The sequence below is a fragment of the Phocoena phocoena genome, chromosome X (genome assembly GCF_963924675.1).
Source record: "Phocoena phocoena chromosome X, mPhoPho1.1, whole genome shotgun sequence".
NCBI lineage: Eukaryota > Metazoa > Chordata > Mammalia > Artiodactyla > Phocoenidae > Phocoena > Phocoena phocoena.
The window spans coordinates 78,948,561-78,973,401 of record NC_089240.1 but is presented as its reverse complement, the minus strand read 5'-3'; the positions used below and the strand labels follow the sequence as shown (position 1 = coordinate 78,973,401).

At 36.4% G+C, this 24,841-nt stretch overlaps 1 pseudogene; it reads left to right on the top strand.

Annotated features, from left to right (window-relative positions):
• The first annotated feature begins 18,599 nt into the window (after positions 1–18,599).
• On the top strand, positions 18,600–19,961 carry LOC136142362 (tubulin alpha-1C chain pseudogene; annotated as a pseudogene).
• Positions 19,962–24,841: the final 4,880 nt, after the last annotated feature.

Genomic DNA, 24,841 nt, shown 5'->3' with positions numbered 1-24,841 from the left:
TTCCCATATACTATCCTGCTTCCACATGTGCAAAGCCTCCCATATTTCACATCACCCACCAAAATGGTACATTATTTAGAAGGAGAAACTATTGACACGTCATAAGCACTCAAAATCCATAGTTTCCCTTAAAGTTCACTCTTGCGTTATACATTCTATAAGTTTGACAAATATATAGTGACATTTATCCATCATAACATCATACAGAGTATTTTCACTGCCCTAAAAATCCTCTCTTCTCTCCCCATTCATCTCTCCCCTCACATATACCCCTGGCAACCTTTGATCATTTTATTTTCTCCATAGTTTACCTTTTCCAGAATGTCACATGGTTAGAAATATACAATATGTAGCCTTTTCAGATTGACTTTTTTTACTTAGTGATACACATTTAAAATCCCTCCTCATTTTTCATAGCTTGAGAGTTCATTTATTCTTAGTGCTGAATAATATGCCGTTGTCTGGTTATACCACAGTTTATCCATTCACCTATTGAAATACTTATTGGTTGCCTCCAAGTTTTGACAATTATAAATAAAGCTGGCATTCAAGAAGAGTTGCTGATTTTTTGGTCTGTTCAGCTTTTTATTTATTGTTAGAATGAAGTGGTGACTTTCAAGCTCCTCTTGTGTGGAACCAGAAACCAAAGTTCTCACTGTGCACTTTTCCTTATGGCCTTTATTGTGTTTTGGTAAGCTCCTTGTATGATTAATCTGTTGAGAGTTTTTATCATGCATGTGTTTTAAATTTTATCAAATGCTTTCTCTGCATCTATTGACATGATCATGCGATATTTTTCCTTCATTCCATTAATGCAGTGTATCACATTGATTGATTTATGTATATTGAACCAGCCTTGCATCTTAGGGATAAATTTCACTTGGTCATGGTGTTTGATCCTCTTAATTGGTTGTTGAATTCTGCTTGCTTATATTTTATTAAGAAATTTTGCATCCATATTTATAGATATACTATTTTGTAGTTTTATTTTCTTGTGGTGTCTTTGTATTTAGAATCAGGGTGATGATGGTCTCAGTGAATGAGTTTGGATGTATTCCTTTTTCTTCTGTTTTTTGGAAGAATTTAAAATTAGTATACTGTAAATGTTTTGTACAATTCACTTGTAAAGCCTTCTGTTCCTGGGCTGTACTTGGGAGGTTTTTGATTAATGATTAAATATTCTTGCTATTCATCTGTTCAGACTTTCTATTTCTTCTTGATTCAGTCTTGGTAGGTTTATATTTCTAGAAAATTAATTTCTAGTAAGTTTTGAATTTGTTGCTGTATAATTGTTCATAATAGTTTCTTATGGCCTTTTTAATTTCTGTGGCAGCAGTTTTAATGTCTTCTCTTTCATTACTGATTTTATTTATTTATTTATTTGTTTATTTATTTATTCTCTTTTCTCTTGGTTTGTCTAGTTTGTCAATTTTGTCTGTCTTTTAAAAAAACTTTAGTTGTCAATATTTTTCTATCATTTTATATTCATTTTTAATTTTTTACACAATTTTAAAGATTATACTCCATTTATAGTTATTACGAAATACTGGCTATATTCTCCATATTGTACAATACATACATGTAGCCTATCTTACACCCAACTGTTTGTACATCCCACTCTCCCACCCCTATATTGCCCCTCCCTCCTTACCTCTCCTCACTGGTAACCACTAGTTTGTTCTCTATATCTGAGAGTCTGCTTCTTTGTTGTTATATTCACTAGTTTGTTGTATTTTTTAGAGTCCACATACAAGTGATATCACACAGTATTTGTCTTTCTCTCTCTGACTTATTTCACTTAATAGATCAATTCATGTTGCTGCAAATGGCAAAATTTCCTTATTTTTTATGGCTGAGTAGTATTCTATTATATATATTCATTCATCTGTTGATGGACACTTAGGTTGCTTCCATATCTTGACAACTGTAAATAATGCTATTATGAACATTGTGGGGCATGTATCTTTTCGGATTAGTGTCTTTGTTATTTTGGACATGTACCCAGGAGTGGAATTGCTGGGTCATACTGTAGTTTTATTTTTAGTTTTTTAAGAATCCTCCATATTATTTTCCACAGTGGCTGCATCAATTTACATTCCCACCAACATTGTACAAGTGTTTCCTGTTCTCCACATCTGTGCCAACATTTGTTATTTGTGTTCTTTTTGATGATAGCCATTCTGACTGGTGTGAGGTGATATCTCATTGTGGTTTTGATTTGCATTTCCCTGATGATTAGTGATGTTGAACATCTTTTTATGTGCCTATTGACCATCTGAATTTCCTTTTGGAAAAATGACTATTCAGTTCTTCTGCCCATTTTCAAATTCTTTATTTCATTTCTATTCTTTATTTCATTTCTTCCTGTCCTTATATTAATTATTTGTATCTATTGCAGGATTTTTCATTGTATTTACCAAGATGTTTCCTTTGAAATGCTCATTGTTATAATAGTCTATTTTAATCTGGTAAGAACTTAACTTCAATAACATGTGAAAGCTCTGTAATTTACTCCCCCTCACACACTTTATATTATTAATTTCTGAATTTATTTTTATATTGTCTATTGTCAAGTATTTTGTGATAATAGTTATTCTTAATACTTTTTACTTTTTTTTTTTTTTCTTGCGGTACATGGGCCTCTCACTGTTGTGGCCTCTCTCATTGTGGAGCACAGGCTCTGGACATGCAGGCTTAGCAGCGATGGCTCATGGGCCCAGCTGCTCCATGGCATGTGGAATCTTCCCGGACCGGGGCATGAACCCATGTCCCCTACATTGGCAGGTGGACTCTCAACCACTGTGTCACCAGGGAAGCCCGACTTTTAACTTTTATATTAGGGTTAAAATGATTTATGTGCCACCATTGGAGTATTACAATATTCTGTGTTTGTATATTTACAGGAATACTTTGTTTTATTGTGTCTCACTTTATTGAGATTTGCAGATACTGCATTTTTAATGAATAAGGGCTTTTGGCAACCTTGTGTTGTCAAATGATGGTTAGCATTTTTAGCAATAAACTTTAAAAAATCAATATGTATACATTGTTTTATAGACATAATGCTATTGCATACTTAATAGACTACAGTATTGTGTAAGCAGAAATTTTATATGCATTGGGGAACCAAAAGTTTCTGTGACTTGCTTTCTTGTGATATTTGCTTTATTGCAGTGGTGTGAAACCAAACCTGTAATATCTCTGAGGTATGACTGTACCTTTCTTAGTAAGACTTGTTTTTCATATGCTTTCATGTTGCTGCTTAATATTTATTCATTTCAACTCAAAGAACTCCCTTTAGCACTTCTTTTAAAGAAGATCAAGTGATGACAAACTCCCAGAATTTTTGTTTATTTTGGAAAGTCTTCAGGTCTCCCTTTCATAGGAAGGACAATTTTTTTCTGAAATACTGTTCTCAGTTGGCAAGTTTTGGTTTTCACAATTGTGAATACATCACTTCACTCTCTCCTAGCTTACATGGTTTTAGCTGAGAAATCTGCTCAGAATCTTATTGTAATTACCTTGTATGCAACAAGTTATTTTTCTCTTGCAGCATTCAAACGTCTCTCTTTTCCTTTGATTTTGACAATTTAATTATAATATATCTTAGTTTAACTCTCTTCTGTTTCAACATATTTGTGGTCCTTTGGACTTCATGAATCTGGATGCCCATTTCCCTCCCCAAATTTGAGATTATTCAACTATCATTTCTTTAAATATGGTTTCTGCCTCTCTCTCTTTTCCCCTTCTAGGACTCCCATAATGTATATATTGTTCCTTTTGATGTTGTCCCATAAATCCCACAGACTTTCTTTACTTATCTTCATTCATTTTCTCTTTGTTCCTCTGACTGGAAATTTCAAATGACCTTTCTTTGAGTTCACTAATTCTTTCTTCTGCGTGGTTGATGATGCTGAAGCTCTTTATTGAAAAAAATTAATTTAATTGGATTCTTGTTTTAAAAAAATACATGTTATTTACTTTACTACCTGGTTTTTGGAAAGAGTTAGACAAAAGAAAATAATCATGAGGGAAAGAAGAGAGCAAACTTTGACTACTCATGAAGATGACCTCACCTTCTATTTTACAAATAGAAATTAATCACCTCAAATTCCTATTATAGACACAAACAACCTACCTTCATGCACTCAATTCTTGCCTCCCATATATATGAATCGGACTTCATCCTCTCGTTGAAAATTAATCCTTTTATGTTCTAGTTCCAAATAATTTTCATCTGAAAGGAATTCTTTAATTATTTCCCTATTTATTTTATCTCTGTCTTCTCCTTCTGGTGACATTTCCCCCCTTGTACACAAAAATTCTCAAGTCTAATTGCCTAAGGGGGAAAAATCCTCTTCATTTACTGTGTCCCTTTTTTTTAACAGCTTTATTGGCGTATAATTGCTTTACAATGGTATGTTAGTTTCTGTGTTATAACAAAGTGAATCAGATATATATATATATATATATATATATATATATATATATATATATATATATATCTCCGCATCTCTTCCCTCTTCCATCTCCCTCCCTCCCACCCTCCCCATCCCACCCCTCTACATGGTCATAAAGCACCGAGCTGATTGCTCTGTGCTATGTGGCTGCTTCCCACTAGCAATATATTTTATGTTTGGTAGTGTATATTTGTCCATGCCACTCTCTCACTTTGCTCCAACTTACCCTTCCCCCTCCCCATATCCTCAAGTCCATTCTCTAGTAGGTCTGTGTCTTTATTCCCACCTTGCCTGTACGTTCTTCATGACCATTTTATTTATTTTTTGATTCCATATATATGTGTTAGCATATGGTAATTTTTTTTCTCTTTCTGACTTACTTCACTCTCTAAGACAGACTCTAGGTCCATCCACCTCACTACAAATAACTCAGTTTCGTTTCTTTTTATGGCTGAGTAATATTCCATTGTATATATGTGCCACATCTTCTTTATCCATTCATCTATTGATGGACACTTAGGTTGCTTCCATGTCTTGGCTATTGTAAATAGAACTGCAATGACCATCGTGGTACATGACTCTTTTTGAACTATGGTTTTCTCAGGGTATATGCCCAGTGGTGGGGTTGCTGGGTAGTATGGTGGTTCTATTTTTATATTTTTGAGGAACCTCTGTACTGTCCTCCATAGTGGCTGTATCAAATTACATTCCCACCAACAGTGCAAGAGAGTTCCCTTTCCTCCACACCCTATCCAGCATTTATTGTTTCTAGATTTTTGGATGATGTCCATTCTGACTGGTGTGAGATGATATCTCATTGTAGTTTTGATTTGCATTTCTCTAATGATTAACGAGTTTGAGCATTCTTTCATCTGTTTGCTGGCAATCTGTATATCTTCTTTGGAGAAATGTCTATTTAGGTCTTCTGCCCATTTTTGAATTGGGTTGTTTGTTTTTTTGATATTGAGCTTCATGACCTGCTTATAAATTTTGGAGATTAATCCTTTGTGAGTTGCTTCATTTGCAAATATATTCTCCCATTCTGAGGGTTGTCTTTTGGTCTTGTTTATGGTTTCCTTTGCTGTGCAAAAACTTTTAAGTTTCATAAGGTCCCATTTGTTTATTTTTGTTTTTATTTCCATTTCTCTAGGATGTAAGTCAAAAAGGATCTTGCTGTGATTTATGTCATAGAGTGTTCTGCCTATGTTTTCCTCTAAGAGTTTGATAGTGTCTGGCCTTACATTTAGGTCTTTAATCCATTTTGAGTTTATTTTTGTGTATGGTGTTAGGGAGTGATCTAATTTTATACTTTTACATGTACCTGTCCAGTTTTCCCAGCACCACTTATTGAAGAGGCTGTCCTTTCTTCACTGTACATTCTTGACTCCTTTATCAAAGATAAGGTGACCATATGTGCATGGGTTTATCTCTGGGCTTTCTATCCTGTTCCATTGATCTATATTTCGGTTTTTGTGCCAGTACCATATTTTCTTGATTACTGTAGCTTTGTAGTATAGTCTGAAGTCAGGGAGACTGATTCCTCCAGCTTCATGTTACGTTCTCAAGATTGCTTTGGCTATTCAGGGTCTTTTGTATTTCCATACAAACTGTGAAATTTTGCTCTAGTTCTGTGAAAAATGCCAGTGGTAGTTTGATAGGGATTGCATTGAATCTGTAGATTGCTTTGGGTAGTAGAGTCATTTTCACAAAGTTGATTCTTCCAATCCAAGAACAAGGTATATCTCTCCATCTATTTGGATCATCTTTAATTTCTTTCATCAGTGTCTTATAATTATCTGCATAGAGGTTTTTGTCTCCTTAGGTAGGTTTATTCCTAGATATTTTATTCTTTTTGTTGCAATGGTAATTGGGAGTGTTTTCTTAATTTCACTTTCAGATTTTTCTTCATTAGTGTGTAGGAATGCCAGAGATTTCTGTGCATTAATTTTGTATCCTGCTACTTTACCAAATTCATTGATTAGCTCTAGTAGTTTTCTGGTAGCATCTTTAGGATTCTCTATGTATAGTATTATGTCATCTGAAAAGAGTGACAGCTTTACTTCTACATTTCCAATTTGGATTCCTTTTATTTCTTTTTCTTCTCTGGTTGCTGTGGCTAAAACTTCCGAATCTATGTTGAATAAGAGTGGTGAGAGTGGGCAACCTTGTCTTGTTCCTGATCTTAGTGGAAATGTTTTCAGTTTCTCACCATTGAGGACATGTTGGCTGTGGGTTTGGCTTATATTGTGTCTATTATGTTGAGAATGGCCACATTATGCCTACTTTCTGTAGGATATTTATCATAAATGGGTGTTGGATTTTGTCGAAAGCTTTTTCTGACTCTATTGAGATGATTATATGGTTTTCCTACTTCAGTTTGTTATTTTGGTGTATCACATTGATCAATTTGCATATATTGAAGAATCCTTGCATTCCTGTGATAAACCCCACTTGATCATAGTGTACGATGCTTTTAATGTGCTGTTGGATTCTGTTTGCTTGTATTTTGTTGAGTAATTTTGCATCTGTGTTAATTTATGATATTGGCCTGTAGTTTTCTTTCTTTGTGACATCTTTGTCTGGTTTTGGTATCAGGGTGATGGTGGCCTCGTAAAATTAGTTTGGGTGTGTTCCTCCCTCTGCTATATTTTGGAAGAGTTTAAGAAGGATAGGTGTTAGCTCTTCTCTAAATGTTTGATACAATTCACCTGTGAAGCCATCTGGTCCTGGGCTTTTGTTGTTTGGAAGATTTTTAATCACTGTTTCAATTTCAGTGCTTGTGATTGTTCTGTTGATATTTTCTATTTCTTCCTGGTTAAGTCACAGAAGGTTGTGCATTTCTAAGAATTTGTCCATTTTTTCCAAGTTGTGCATTTTTTTTGGCATATATTTGCTCATAGTAATCTCTCATGATCCTTTGTATTTCTGTAGTGTCAGTTGTTACTTCTCCTTTTCCATTTCTAATTCTATTGACTTGAGTCTTCTCCCTTTTTTTCTTGATGAGTCTGGCTAATGGTTTATCAATTTTGTTTATTTTCTCAAAGAACCAGCTTTTAGTTTTATTGATCTTTGCTATCATTTACTTCATTTCTTTTTCATTTGTTTCTGATCTCATTTTATGATTTCTTTCCTTCTGCTAACTTTGGGGTGTTTCTGTTCTTCTTTCTCTAATTGCTTTAGGTGTGATTTTAGGTTGTTTATTTCAGATGTTTCTTGTTTCTTGAGATAGGATTGTACTACCATTAAATTCCCTCATAGAACTGATTTTGCTGCATCCCGTTGGTTTTGGATCATCGTGTTTTCATTGTCATTTTTTTCTACATATTTTTTGATTTCCTTTTTGATTTCTTCAGTGATCTCTTGGGTATTAAGTAGTGTATTGTTTAGCCTCCATGTGTTGGTATTTTTTACAAACATTTTCCCATAATTGATATCTAGTCTCATAGCACTGCGGTCAGAAAAGATACTTATAAGATCAATTTTCTTAAATTTAACCAGGCTTGATTTGTTACCTAAGATATGATCTATTCTGGAGATTTTCCAGGAGCACTTGAGAATAACATGTATTCTGTTGTTTTTGGATAGAATGTCCTATAAATATCAATTAAGTCCATCTTGTTTATTGTATCATTTAAAGCTTGCATTTCATTATTCATTTTCATTTGTATGATCTGTCCATTCGTGAAAGTGGGGTATTAAAGTCCCCTACTACTATTGTGTTACTGTCAATTTCCCCTTTTATGGCTTTTAGTGTTTGCCTTATGTATTGAGGGGCTCCTATGTTGGGTGCATAAATATTTACAATTGTTGTATCTTCTTCTTGGATTGATCCCTTGATCATTATGTAGTGCCCTACTTTGTCTTTTGTCATAGTCTTTGTTTTAAAGTCTATTTTGTCTGATATGATAATTGCTACTCCAGCTTTCTTTTGAATTCCATTTTCATGGAATATCTTTTCCCATCCCCTCACTTTCAGTCTGTGTGTGTCCCTAGGTCTGAAGTGTGTCTCCTGTAAATAGCATATATACGGGTCTTGTTTTTGTATCCATTCAGCCAGTCTGTGTCTTTTGTTGGGAGCATTTAATCCATTTACATTTAAGGTAATTATTGATATGTATGTTCCTATTCCCATTTTCTTAATTGTTTTGAGTTTGTTATTGTAGTTCTTTTCCTTCTCTCTTGTGTTCTGCCTAGAGAAGTTCTTTTAGCATTTGTTTTAAAGCTGGTTTGGTTGTACTGAATTCTCTTAGCTTTTGTTTGCCTGTAAAGTTTTAATTTCTCTGTCAAATCTGAATGAAATCTTTGCTGGGTAGAGTAATCTTGGTTGCAGGTTTTTCCCTTTCATCACTTTAAATATGTCCCCCACTTCCTTCTCACTTGTAGAGTTTCTGCTGAGATATCAGCTGTTAACCTTATGGGGATTCCATTGTATGGTATTTGTTGCTTTTCCCTTGCTGCTTTTAATATTTTTTTCTTTGTATTTAATTTTTGATAGTTTGCTTAATATGTGTCTTGGCATGTTTCTCCTTGGATTTATCTTGTATGGGACTCTCTGTGCTTCCTTGACTTGATTAACTATTTCCTTTCCCATATTTAGGAAGTTTTCATGTATAATCTCTTCAAATATGTTCTCAGTCCCTTTCATTTTCTCTTCTTCTTCTGGGATCCCTAAAATTCAAATGTTGGTTCATTTAATGTTGTCTCAGAGGTCTCTGAGACTGCCCTGAATTCTTTTCATTTTTTTTCTTTATTCTGCTCTGCAGTAGTTATTTCCACTGTTTTATCTTCCAGGTCACTTATCCGTTCTTCTGCCTCAGTTATTCTGCTATTGATCCCTGCTAGAGAGTTTTCAATTTCATTTATTTTGCTGTTCATTACTGTTTGTTTGCTGTTTAGTTCTTCTAGGCCCTTGTGAAATGTTTCTTGCATTTTCTCCATTCTATTTCCAAATTTTGGATCATCTTTACTATCATTATTCTGAATTCTTTTTCAGGTAGACTGCTTATTTCCTCTTCATTTGTTAGGTCTGGTGGGTTTTTACCTTACTCCTTCATCTTCTGTGTGTTTCTGTGTCTTCTCATTTTGCCTAACTTCGTGTGTTTGGGCTCTACTTTTCCCAGGGTGCTCTTACATAGTTCCCATTGTTTTTGGTGTCTGTCCCCAGTGGCTATGTTGGTTCAGTGGGTTGTGTAGGCTTCCTGCTGGAGGGGGCAAGTGCCTGTGTTCTGGTGGATGAGGCTGGATCTTGTCTTTCTGGTAGGCAGTCCACGTCTGGTGGTGTGTTTTGAGGTGTCTGTAGCCTTATTATGATTTTAAGCAGCCTCTCTGCCAATTGGTGGTGTTGTGTTCCTGTCTTGCTAGTTGTTTGGCATAGGGTGGCCAGCACTGGAGCTTGTTGGTCTGAGCGGAGCTGGGTCTTGGCGTTGAGATGGAGATCTCTGGGAGATTTTCCCCGTTTGATATTATGTGGAGCTGGGAGGTCTCTGGTGGACCAATATCCTGAACTTGGCTCTCCCACCCCAGAGGCACAGCCCTGACGCCTGGCTGGAGCATGAAGAGACTGTCATCTGCACAGCTTAGAATAAAAGGGAGAAAATGAAATAAAGAAACAAAGAAGAAGATAAAATAAGAGCTTCCCTGGTGGTGCAGTGGTTGAGAATCTACCTGATAATGCAGGGGACACGGGTTCGAGCCCTGGTCTGGGAGAATCCCACATGCTGCGGAGCAACTAGGCCCATGAGCCACAACTCCTGAGCCTGCGTGTCTGGAGCCTGTGCTCCACAACAAGAGAGGCTGTGGTAGTGAGAGGCCCGTGCACTGCGATGAAGAGTGGTCCCCGCCTGCCACAGCTAGAGAAAGCCCTCGCACAGAAATGAAGACCCAACACAGCAAAAATATATAAATAAATTAATAAACTCCTACCCCCAACATCTTCTAGAAATAAAATAATTTTTAAAATAAAAAATAGGAAATAATTATTTTTAAAAAAAGAAAGTAATAAAAAAGAAAGAAAGAAAGAAAGAAGAGAGCAACCAAAGCAGAAAACAAATGTACCAATGATAACAAGAGCCAAAAACCATACGAAAAAAAAAAGGAAAAGAATAAAAAAGAAAAACGGGCAAACAGAACCCTAAGATAAATGGTAAAAGCAAAGCTGTACACACAAAAATCACACAGAAGTATACACATACACACTCACAAATAGAGAAAAAGGGGAAAAAATATATTTAGATTGTTGCTCCCAAAATCCACCTCCTCATTTTGGGATGATATGTTGTCTATTCATGTATTCCACAGATGCAAGATACATCACGTTGATTGTGGAGATTTAATCTGCTGCTCCTGAGGCTGCTGGGAGAGATTTCCTTTTCTCTTCTTTGTTAGCAGAGCTCCTGTGGTTAAGCTTTGGATTTGGTCCCGCTTCTGTGTGTATGTCACCTGAGGACGTCTGTTTTTCGCTCAGAGAAGATGGGGTTAAAGGAGCAGCTGATTTGTGGGCTCTGGATCAGTCAGGCCGGGGGGAGGGTAGGTTATGGAGCTCTGCATGAGCCTGTGGTGGCAGAGGCTGGCGTGATGTTGCAATAGCCTGAGACGCACTATGTGTTCTCCTGGGGAAGTTCTGTCTGGATCACGGGACCCTGGCACTGGTGGGCTGCACAGGATCCCAGGATGGGAGGTATGGATAGTGATCTGTGCTTGCACACAGGCTTCTTCATGGATGCAGCAGCAGCCTTAGCGTCTCAAACCCGTCTCTGCAGTCCATGCTGATAGCCATGGTTCGCGCCCATCTCTGGAGCTCCTTTAAGCAGCACTCTTAATCTCCTCTCCTCGCACACCAGGAAACAAAGAGGCAAGAAAAAGTCTCTTGCCTCTTCGGTAGCTCCTGACTTTTTCCCGGACTCCCTCCTGGCTAGCTGTGGTGCACTAACCCCCTTCAGGCTGTTTTCACGCAGCCAACCCCAGTCCTCTCCTGGAATCTGACCTCCAAAGACTGAGCCTCAGCTCCCAGACCCCACTCATCCCAGCGGGTGAGCAGACAATCGTCTCAGGCTGGTGAGTGCTGATTGGTGCCGACCCTCTGTGTGGGAATCTCTCCACTTTGTCCTCCACAACACTGTTGCTGTGCTCTCCTTCATGGCTCTGAAGTTTCCCCCTCTGTCACCCGCAGTCTCTGCTCACGAAGGGGCTTCCTAGTGTGTGGAAACCTTTCCTCCTTCACAGCTCCCTCCCACTGGTACTGGTCCCATCCATATTCTTTTGTCTCCTTTTTTTCCTTTTTCTCTTGTGCTACCCAGGTACGTGTGTAGTTTCTTGCCTTTTGGGAAGTCTGAGGTCTTCTGCCAGTGTTCAGTAGGTGTTCTGTAGGAGTTGTTCCTCATGTAGATGTATTTCTGATGTATTTGTGGGGAGGATGGCAATCTCCATGTCTTACTCTTCCACCATCTTGAAGCTCCTCCTCTACTTGCATTCTTAAGCTCCAGTGTTTTGGGGTTTTTTTTTGTTTGTTTTTCTTCTTGTAATGCTTTCTATTTCTTTGTTGAACTTATTTTGTTAATGTATTGCTTACTGGTTTTGTTTAGCTGTCAATCTATGTTCTCTTGTAGCTCATTGGGCTTCATTAAGACAATTATTATGAATTTTTGTCACCTAGTTCTTAGATCTCTATTTCTTTAAAGTCAACTTCTGGAACTTTATTAGTTTCTTTTCATGTTGTCATGTTTCCCCAATTCTTCATTATTTTTGTAACCTTGTATCATTTGCTTGTACATTTGAGGAAAATATCATCTCTTCCATTCTCTAGAGATTGTCTTCAGTAAAGAAATAACTTCACCAGTCAGCCCGCTGGTAGCATCTGCATGTTGGTAGAACCCAATGCCAGTGGTCTTCTGTCAGTCATTTCTGGCTGGCTGTGCTCTGCATTCTGGTAGGGCTGGATGGATGATATCTGCAGTCAGTTGGGGCAGCTGGAAGTTTCCACAGCTTGGTAGGGCCAACTGGCTGGGCTTCATGATCTGGTAGGGTCATAGGCTCTGCTGCTGGTTGGGACTGCTAGCAAGGTTAACTGGTTGAGCAGGACTGTTGACTAAGCTTTCTGGTCAGACAGGGCTACTGGCTAGACTCACTAGTCAGTGGGGCCACTGATGAGATTCCCTGCTTGGGAAGGACCTGTCACTTGCCTCGTGTTAGGTGGTGATTTTGGCTGATCTCTGGAGTAGGACAGAACTCCTGACTATGTTCCTTGGTTAGGTAAGCCTACTGACTGAAATCCCTGGTCAGATGGGGCTCCTGAGTAAGCTCTCTGGTCAGATGGGTCCATTAGTTGGGCTCCTTGGTGAGGAAGGGATACTGATTGGACTCCCCAGTATTGTGGGACTAATTGGAGGAGTTCTGCAGCCAGGTTGGCTGTTTGGGACGGCTCCTCAGTTGGGTAAAGTCATTGCTAAGGTCTCGATCAGGAGTGGCAGCTCCTGGGGGCATAGAGCGATGGGCCTAATATCAAGATCTGTGCATCAGTTACTGAGATCTCCCTTTTACTTTGTTCCAGGTGGTCTAACCATACTAATTCCCCCCATATTCTTTGTGAGGGAAATCAGAAAGAGGCCTCTCAGGCAGCACCCTGGAACAGTGGAGAATCTGAATATTCACCTGAGTGTCTCTTTCCTCCACTGGAGAAATCACAGGCCAAGGGGACTGCACTCAGCACGTACTGAGACAACCTGGGAGACTGGCATGTGAATAAACTGAAACCATTCCTCTTATTCTTTCCAATGCACTTTTTCTTGTTTTCTTTTCTTTTTTTTTTTTTTTTCGTGGTCTACTCTCTTGAAGACATTCTCATCTGTGGATAGTTGCTAATTCAGTGGTTCTGGGAGGGAAACAGGACTGGGGACCCTGTACTGTGCCATCTTTCTGATATCACTCCTTTTGGGCAGTCATTTTCATTGAAATTGCATTGACACTTCAAATCAAGTTGGGAAGATTCAGTATCTATAGTATTGAATCTTACTTTCAATGAAAATGGCATTTGCCTTTATTTATTTAGGTAGTATTAGTGTCTTCCAATAACTTATTAATTACATATATAGATGTGTGTGTGTGTGTGTGTGTGTGTGTGTGTATGAATCAGTCATAGCAAAACTTTTGTTACATTTTTTAAATGATTCATAATTTAAAATTAGATTCTATAGCTCTTGCTAGTTTGTGCAACTAAATCTTGTATATTAATATTCATCTTCTAGTCTTTTATACTGATACATTTTTAAATTATTTATTTTATTTTCAAATCCTTCTACATTTAGTGTATTTTCCTAGTCTTACCACACTGACTAGCACTTTTAGAGCTATGTTGAATAACTGCAGTATAGTAGATATCATGTTTTTTAACTGATTTTAAAAAGGATATTTCACCATTTCATTACTAAGAATACTGTTTACTAAATTTTGTTAAATAATCTGTTATGATAAGAAGTGTTTTCTATACTTTCTTTTCTGACAGTGTTAACATTAATGGTGTTACATTAAATATCTCTTCTGCTTTTACTGAGATGGTTTATTGATTTTTTTGATTTATTAGAAGAATGAAACGCATTTGCACACTTTTATCAATATATAATTGACGTATGATAAAATTTAACCTTTTGAAGTATATAATTCTGTGGGCTTTAGAAACCCCATACCCAAATTCTTCAATACTGTCAGGCTCAAGCCCTGGATACCACAAATTTACTTTCAATCTGTATTGGTTTGCCTATTGTTGGCATTGCATATAAATTAAATCATAAAATATGTGGCCTTTTGGGACTGACTTCTGTCATGTGATATTTCTTCTTTCATTCTTTTCTATTATAGCCATCCTAGTGAGTATAAAGTGTTATATCATTGTGTTTTTTATTTGCATCCCCCTAAAGACTAATGATACTGAGCATCTTTTCATTTGCTTATGGCTCATTTGTATATCTTTTTTTAGAGATGTATTGTATGGTTTAACCTTGAAAATATTCAATGTGAACTTCAGAAAAATGTGTATTCTGCTTTTGGTAAGTAGAGTATTTCACAGGAATCATATTTTCTCCCCTCTGAGTATTTGTTATTGTGTTGTAGTTGTTATTCTCTGTTTAGTGATTTTTTTCTGAACTAATTCTGTAATGTCTGTATTCTTTCTCATATGTGACCACTTCCTTAGCTTAATTGTCAACAAATATTTGGACAGAAATTTTCTTAACTTCCTAGGAACAATAAGTCCCCAGTCTTTGTCAAGCATCTCTGTGCATGTTGGGACAAAACTTCACACTCATATAAACTTATAAATAAGTTTATAGCTACTCTCGAAAATAGTCAAAGGTCTAGAGAAACCAAGTGAATTCCCAATTAACAAAAAGCCACATTCAGAGCAGTAGGAAATTTCGTGGGGTATTTATTTACCCTTGCTCCGACTCCTCTTTTCCATGATACAGCATGGTCAGGAGGAAGCAATGGCCTAATTCCCAATGGCCTCCCTTGAACCACTGGGTAATGAGAAAATCTTATTTGTAATGTTTACCTGTCTGGGGAATACCTGAGGAACTGTTTTGCTTTCGTTTCTGCCGGACTCAGGGCTCAGATAGGAAAAGGGGCACAGCTCAGTTCTTAAGTTATAAAAAGCTGCTGTAAATAGTAAGGGATTGCCCATAAAAGTTGAGGGGGGATACAGAGTTTCAGATGCCCGTGACAAGAAATTACATGTAGAGGAATATGATAGAACATTTAAGCCACTGAGAAATAGCTAAGGTCATACTCTTCAGTTAATTAAGACATTCAAAAGCAGGCATGTATAAGAAAAAGAGAACATATACACAGAAAAGACAGACAAGATACGTGAACATAAAAGACCTGAGAATACCTTAAGCTTTCACCATGGGCTGATCCCAAGTCTCATAATATTTCTTGATAATTAATGAAGGCATTTCACAACAATGATCCAGTCTGCAAAGACAGGAAGAGGTGGCTGTTTTTTCAAATGCCCAGTTTTCAACAAAACATCACGAGACATTCAAAGATAAAGGAAAATATGGTAAATTAAAAGGAAGAAAATAAAATGACAGAAAGCATCCACGAGGAAACAAAGGCATCAGACATACTACACAAAGACTTAAAAACATGTATCTTAGATACATTCAAAGAGCTGAAGAAAAACATAGACAAAGAACTAAAGTAAAATAAATAGAGAAATTATACATGAACAAAATTAGAATGTTTACAAAGAGATAGGAATGATAAAAAGAATCAAACATAAATTGTGGAGATATAAATTAAATAACTGAATTAAAAAAATCATTAGAAGGGTTCAAAAAGTCAGTGTTTTCTGACCTGAGCAGGCAGAAACAGATTAAGTTAACTTAAAGATGTGACATTTGAAATTTTCAAGTCTGAGGAAAAGAAAGAAAAAATTGAAGAAAAGTAAGCAGAACCTAAGTACTTATAGGCCACAATCAAGTGGATTGATATATATGCTATGGAAGTCCCGAGAATAAAAAGGAAAGGAAAGGTGCAGAGATTATTTGCAGAAATAATTGGCCAAAAATTTTAAAAATCTGAGTAAAAGACATACAAATCCAAGTTGCTCCAAAAACTTCACATAAGAAGCACCCAAAGAGACACACAACCAGACACATTACTATCAAACTGTCAAACTCTAACACCAGACAGAATTCTGAAAATAGCAAGAGACTTATCATGTACAAGGAATCTCTAGTAAGATTATTAAAGTATTCTTCAGCAGAAACCTTGTAAGCCAGAAGCATTGGGATCATATATTAAAATGCTGAAAGGAAAAAAGAAAACTGTCAATCAAAAATTCTATATCTGGCAAAAATATACTTCAAAAATGAGAGAGAAATTAAATCATTCTCAGCAAAACACAAGCTAAGGGTGTACATTACCACTAGACTTATTCTACTAGAAATGTTAATCAGAATAGTTCAAGCTGAAATGAAAGGACACAAGACAGTAACTCATAGCCATTGAAAATATAAATATCCTCAGTAAAGGTAAATGTATAGACAAGTATGAAAATGTGATTATTGGTTAGCCAAATACATTTTAAAAATTTTCTACAGGATTTAAAAAACATGTAGAGAAAAATAATTATAAATCTAGCTACTGTGCACAAAATACATAAATATGTTATAAAGTAGGGGTGATGAGCTATAAAGGAGTAGAACTTTGTATGCTATTGAAGTTAAGTTGGTATCAATTTAAAACAGATTATTATAATTTTAGGATATTATATTAAATTCACATGGTAATCACAAAAATAATATCTATAGAGTATACTCAGAAGGAAATGAGAAGGGAATTAAAAGGTGTCACTACCAAAAATGGCTGAAAAATTAAGAAGGCAGTGATGGAGTAAATGAGGGGGAAATGCTGTAAGAGCTACAAAAAATAACAAAATGGCAAAAGTAAGTCCTTCCCTTTCAGTACTTATTTTAAATGTAAATGGATTAAATTCCCATATCAAAATGTAAAAATAAGTAGAATGGATATAAAACAGGATCCACTATGGGCTACCAGAACCCAATTTAGATCTACAAACACATATAGGTTGAAAGTGAAAGTATGGAAAAAGGAGATTCCGTGCAAATATTAACAAAAAGAGAGCTGGAGTGATTATACTAATATCAGAAAAATTATACTTTGTCAAAAATTGATACAAGGGACAAAGAAGAACTTTATATATTGATACAAGAGTCAACTCTCCAACAATATATAGCAATTATAAACATATAGTCAGCCCTTCGTATCTGCAGGTTTTGCATCAGTGGATTCAACTAACAATATACAGAAAATATTTTAAAAATAAAAATTTCAGAAAGTTGTAAAAAATAAAACTTGAATTGACAGCATGCCAGACTATTTACATAACATTTACATTTTTTTAGATATTATAAGTAATCTAGAGATGATTTAAAGTATATGGGAGAATGTGTGTAAGTTATGTGCAAATACTACACCATTTTGTATGAGAGACTTGAGCATCCACAGATTTTGGTATCCATAGGGGATCCTGGAACCAATCCCACATGGATAGGAGGGAAGACTGTATATACATGAAAGATCAGAGCTCCAACAAAAAGTAGTGCTAAGAGGAAATTTTATAGCTATAAATTTCAACTATTAAAAATAAGGAAGATATCAAATCAACACCCTAACTTTACATCTTAAGAACTCGGACAAAGGAGACCATCTTTTAAAGGATTCAGAGAGCCCTGGGAGACAGGCTTGCAGGAAATGCTTCATTACCTATAGTGCACTGGCACTGACTAACGAGATTTGAACTGACTGTCACTAAGAAGTATGGTCCAGTTGCCAACAGCCAACATAGTGAAAGGGTGACATATTTCACTATGAGTATGCTAAGGACACCTCTAAACTTCCTCCATGTCAGGCAGATGAAGTTACTACTTTATTTCACCACCTTGCAGGTAACTGAAATTGTATTATCCCTGCAGCTCACTCAGTTCTATCTCTCTGCATTTAGATAGCTCCAGTGACCCTCAGAACTCCCCCGTCTGTTCTCTTTGTTCTACTCTAGAGGTGAGCCTGCCAGAGCCAGCCAACTGTGTCTTCTTTCCATAATTCACTTAACTGAACAATTCAGCTCTATTTGAAGACTTTCTGCCTTGGTCTCTGGAGCCCCCATGCTTAGGATTGTAATGAGGAACGGGCCTGAAGCAGTCCCATACCTTGGAGTTTATTTGAATATGGTTAACTCTCTCATTTTAGGGCGCTGTAAAAGATATAGTGAAATTTCTCTTGAAATGAATTACTGTAGGAGAAAAATTGCATACATATATATTTTAAAATAAAACACCTCTATATAGGCCTAGTTGAACAATTATGTAAATGAAATTTGTTTTTTTAAAGTAATAAACTGGAACTTTTTTCTAGAAAAGGCAAAGAAACAACAAAAAGAGGCGCAGGGTGGACCTGATGCCCACCCTCCAGACACGTGTCCTAGAAAGGGGTGTATTGGTTCCTTCGGAGCCAAACAGCCTCTCACTATTTCTCCCCCAGATTGCTTGGTAGTTTGTCAGTGGGTGATACTTGTTGCTGTCCCCTTGCATCATCCAGCCCTGCAGAGCCCTACAAATCCCAGTCATGTGTGAATCCATCTCCATCTAAGTTGGCTGGACTGGAGTCCAGTTTGGCAATGACTGCTGAGATCTCTACCTCCTGAAAAATAGTGTCCAGCCCAGTGACCAGATGTCACATGACAAGATCATTAGGGGAGGAGATGACTCTTTTAACACTCTCTTCATTGAGATGGATGCTGCCAAACATGGGCTCAGGGTAGTGTTTCTAGAGCTGGAACTCATAGCCATTATGAAGTTCACACTGGCACCTACCACCAGCTCTTCCATTCTGAGCGGCTCATCATGGGCAAAGAAGATTCTAACAATAACTATGCCCATGGGTACTACAACATTGACAAAGAGATCACTGACCTTGCCTTGGACCAAATTTGAAAGTGGCTGAACAGTGCATAAGTCTTCAGGGCTTCTTGGTTTTCCACAACTTTGGTGGGAGAACTGGTTTTTGGTTCACCTTCCACCTGATGGAATGGTCTCTCTGTTGATGATGGCATGAGGTCCAAGGTGGAGTTCTCCATTTATCCACCACCTAGATTTCCACAGCTATAGTTGAACCCTACAATTCCATTCTCACCACCCTGGAACACTGTGATTGTGCCTTGATGATAGACAATGAGGTCATCTATGACACCAGTTGTAGAAATCTTGATATTGAGCACTCAACTCAACTAACTAGTTGAGTTAGCACTCAACTAACCTTAACCATCCTATACATAACCTTATTAGCCCGATTGTGTCCTCCATCACTGGTTCCCTTAGATTTGATGGAGCACTGAATGTTGATCTGACAGAATTACAGACCATCCTGGTTCCCTATCTCCACATGTACTTAACTCTAGCTACATTTGCCCCCATCATCTCTGCTGAGAAAGCCTACCAAAAACATCTTACTATAACAGAGACCACCAAGGCATGGCTTGAGCCAGCCAACCAGATGGTGAAATGTAACATTCACCGTGGCATATACATGGCTTGCTGCCTGTTGTACTGTGGTGATGTGGTTTCCAAAGATGTCAATGCTTCCATTGCCACTATCAAGACCAAGTGCACCATCCAATTTGTGGATTGGTGCCCCACTGGCTTCAATGTTGACCCTAATTACCAGCATCCCATTGCAGTATCTAGTGGAAACCTGGCCAAAGTACCATGAGCTGTGAGCAACACAATAGCCATTACTGAGGCCTGGATTTGCCTAGACAAGTTTGACCTGATGTATGCCAAGTGCGTCTTTGTTCACTGGTATATTGGTGAGGGTATGGAGGAAAGAGAGTTTTCTGAGGACTAGGAGGACATGGTTGCACTTGAGAAAGATTATGAGAAGGTTGGAGTGGATAGTGCTGAGGGATAGGATGAGGGTGAAAAGTATTAACCTTCTGTTGCAAATTTACACTACATTTTCTTGAGACTGTCTTATTTATGTTGCTCTGTGAAGCTGTCTATTGTGGCCCTAACTTGTCAACAAAAGTGACGTTTCCATTAACAAAAGGAATAAGAACAAACTAAACCCAAGACTTAAAGAAGGAAAAAAATAATAAAGGTTGGAGTGGATATAAATAAAGTAGCAAGTAGAAAAATAAGAGAGAAAATCAATGAAACCGAGATTGGTCCTTTAAAATGATCAACAAAATTTACACACCTTTACTTAAATTGACTAAGAAAAAGAAGCCACAAGTAGCCAAAAATCAGAAATGAAAGTGGAAATATGACTACTGATTTTGCAAAAATATATAGGATTATAAGAGTTGTGAACAATTGTTAAGTCAACAAATTAAATAACTTGAATGGACAACTTCCTAGAAAAACATAAGATTGAATCATAAAGAGATAAAAAAATCCTGAATATACTTATACTTAGTGAAAAGACTGAATTGTCAAAGAGAAAGATAGGCATGTGTTAAAGTTGGCAAGACACCTTTTACTCAGGCTACTGTAGGATGGAAGAGAGATGTTAGTATTAACTGAATTCAACTCCACTGAAACAAAAAATGAGGCTTTTTAAATGCTGAGATGGACCAAAGGAAAACTACTGAAGGACATAGAAGGGGGTTTGAGTTGAAGAGGGAAATATTAGTCAATATGATTAGGCCCTCTGTGTTTGCTAATTGGCACTTATTGAAGTGAGGCTCCTACCCTCTACAGAGACTGCGAGATAGGAACCCTATTTTTCGTAATGATTCCATTTCAAAGGGATGGCTCCTATATCCTTGAAGAAAGCATTTCTGGATTATAGTAGATTTACATCTTAAAGGGACAGAGAAAGAATTTACAATTGCAAGTTTTCTAAAGTAAATGCTTTAATAAAGGGGAAGTCAGGGGCCTATAGTCATGTTCCGGTTGGAAAAACAGTAAATTATTTTTGCAGCATTGAGCTCTCTCAGGCAGACTTTTTAAGGGACCTAGAGTCAAGCTAGGGACATGAACTTGGGCTGATATAAGCCATTTTACAATTTGGTCAAGTCTTTCAGTGTGTGGGAGGTAGAATGAGGGTTGGATGGAGCTGTTTCTGCCAAGAGTTTTGCAGTACTCATAGGCAAAGTTTTAGGCTTAGTAAAAAAAAGGTCTCAGAGGAACCTGACTAAAATTTGGTCAAGGAGAGAGTCTTTTTTTCTGAATAAGTATTCAAAAATTTCTCAACAACAAAAAAAACAGGAACAGAAAGCTTCACTATTGAATTCTACTAAACATTTAAAGAATTAACAACCATATTTCTTATAGTCATCCAAAAAATCAAAGGAGAAAAAAGAACACTTCCTAACTCATTCTATTAAGTCAGCATTACGCTGATACCAAATCCAGACAAATAAACGAAAGAAAAGAAAATAACAGATCAATATCCCTTATAAATATTCATGCAAAAACCCTGAACAAAATGCAAGCCAAATTCCAAAGCATGTTAAAAAAATTATATACCATAATCAAATGGGATTTAGTTCCAGAAGGCAAGAATGTTTCAACATATGAAAATCAAAGTAATACACCACATTCACAGAATGAAAGAAAACAACCACATGATCATCTCAATCGAAGCAGAAGAAATATTTTTACAAAATCCAACACTCTTTCATGATAAAAACACTCAACAAACTAAGAATAGAAAGTAACTGTATCAACATAATAAAAAGTCATATGTAAAAAACCCACAGCAGGCTTCCCTGGTGGCACAGTGGTTGGGAATCTGCCTGCCAATGCAGGGAACATGGGTTCAAGCACTGGCCCAGGAAGATCCCACATGCTGTAGAGTAACTAAGCCTGTGCACCACAACTGTTGAGCCTGCAAGCCACAACTACTGAAGCCTCCTCACCTAGAGCCCGTGCTCCGCAACAAGAGAAGCTACCACAGTGAGAAGCCTGTGCAGTGCAATGAAGAGTAGCCCTCACTTGCTGCAACTAGAGAAAGTCCGAATGCAGTAACAAAGACCCAACACAGCCAAAAATTAATTAATTAAGCAAAAATAAGATTAAAAACCCACAGCTAACATCGTACTCAATGGCAAAAGACAAAGCTTTCCCTCTAAAAACAAGACAAGAATGATGTTTTTACCTTTTCTATTCAACATAACAGAATTTGTAGCAAGAACAATTGGGCAAGAAAAAGAAATAAAACTCCCCCAAATTGAAATGGAAGGAATAAAAGTATTTCCATTCAGAGATGCCATGAATTTATATGTACAAAACACTAGTGATTCCATAAATTAAATGGTTAGACATAATGGAGGAACTAAGTAAAACTGCAAGAACTTTAACACAAAAAGATCAGTTGCATTTCTATATACTAAAAATGAACAATTCAAAATGAAATGAAGAAAACAATTCCATTTAATATCATCAAAAAGAATAATATATTTGGGAATAAACTTAACCAAAGAGGTGAAACTTGTACAATGAAAACTAAAAAAAAATATTGCTGAAAGAAATTAAAGAAGACACAAATAGAAAGACATTCCATGTTCCTGAAAGGAAGTTTTAATACCTACAGATATTAATCTATAGGAATCAACAGATTCAATTCCTATCAAAACACCAATGATATGTTTTACACAAATAGAAAAAAATCAACCTAAAATTCATATGGAAACTCAAGGGACTCTGAACTGCCTAAACAAGTTTGAAAATGAAGAATAAAGTTGGACATCTCACACTTTCTGATATCAAAATTTACTACAAAGCCACAGTAATCAACATAGTGTTTTACTTGCATGAATATACACTTATAAACCAATGGAGTAGAATAGAAATCCCAGAAATAAACACAGATACAGGGTCAAATGATTTTTGACAATGGTGCCATGAACACTCAACAGGTAAACGGCGTGTTTTTAAGAAATTGTGTTGGGAAAAATGGATATCCACAAACAAAAGAATGATGTCAGACCCTTACCTTACACCATATAAAAAGATTGACTCAAATGGATCAAAGACACAAACATATGACCAAAACTATAACACTCAGAAGAAAACATTGGGGAAGAGCTTCTTGACATTGATTTGGCAATGATTTATTGGATATGACACAAAAAGTACAGGCATCAAAGAAAAATAGATCAAAATTTAAAACTTTTGTGCTTTTGGAAACACTAATAACAGAATAAAAGGACAGCCCATGGAATGAGAAAAATATTTGCAAATCATATATCTGCTAAAGGATTAATAACCAGAATATAGAAAATAACTTTTAAAACTCAACTCAGCTCGGTGCTTTGTGACCACCTAGAGGAGTGGGATAGGGAGGGTGGGAGGGAGGGAGATGCAAGAGAGAAGAGATATGGGAACATATGTGTATGTATAACTGATTCACTTTGTTATAAAGCAGAAACTAACACACCATTGTAAAGCAATTATACTCCAATAAAGATGTTTAAAAAAAGACCAAAAAAAAACACCTCAACAACAAAAATCAAACAACCTTATTAAAAAGTGAACAAAGAATTTGAATAGACATTCCAAAGAAGATATACAAATAATAAGCTCATGAAAAGATTCCCAACATCACTAATCATCAGAAGAAATCAGGGAAATAGAAATCAAAAAGTCAATGAGGTACCAGTTTATTCCAGTTAGAACGGCTATTATATGAAAAAACAAACAAAAAACCCAGAACATCACAGGCATTGGTGAGAATGTGGAGAAATTAGAATCTTTGAGCATTGTTAGTTGTAATATAAAATGGCACAGTTGCTGTGGAAAATATTAATAGCAGTTCCTCAAATAATTAAGCATAGAATTACCACATGACCCAATCCTTTCACTTCTGGTTATACACACCCAAAAATTGAAAGCAGGGACTTAAAGAGATAGGTGTACATGCATATTCATAGCAGCATTATTTGCAATAGCACAACACCTGAAACCACCCAAATGTCCATTGATGGATGAATAAATAAAATGTGATACATACATACAATGGAATATTATTCAGCTTTAAAATAGAAATAAATTTTGACATATGCTTCAACATGGATGAAACTTGAAGGCACTATGCTAAGTGAAATAAGACAGACACAAAACAATATTTTATGATTCCATTTATATGAGGTACCTAGAATAGTCAAATCATAGAGACAGAGACTAGAGTGGTGGTTGTCAATGTCTGGAGAGAGTAGAACTGAGTTATTTTCCAAAAGGCACAGAGTTTCAATTTGGGAAGATGAAAATGTTCTGGAGTTGGATGGTGGTAATTTTTGCACAAAAATGCAAATATATTAATGCCACTGCCCCGAACATATAAGATGATTAAAATGGTAAATTTTATGTTATGTATGTTTTAACACACACACACACACACACACAGACACACACACACACACACACCAGAATTGGAAAAGAAATACACACAGATATTTCTCCATATCAAAGGTGTACCAGATCCATATTCCAGGTAAAAGAAGGTATTTTTTTTAAATGGCTGCTCCAATGAACAGTCTTGCAGCAATTATTGGAAATACCCTTCTTATATTCTCAACAACTGTAATATAATTTGCAACAAAAAATGCTATACAAACACTTTTCACAACTTGAAGAGTAAAAATATTATATTTTCTGTGATTTTCATGTTTTTGAGTTACACTTTTCAATGTGTATTTTCAGAATGATACAGGCACATTTGTGGGTCATTTGAATCTTTTCTTTTACTAATTTTCTAGTAATACAATTTAACCACGTTTTTGGGGATGAATTCATACTTCTGTTTAATTTTTAATATATATCATAAATATTATCTCTTTGACATGTTATTAATTTTCCCCTTACTAT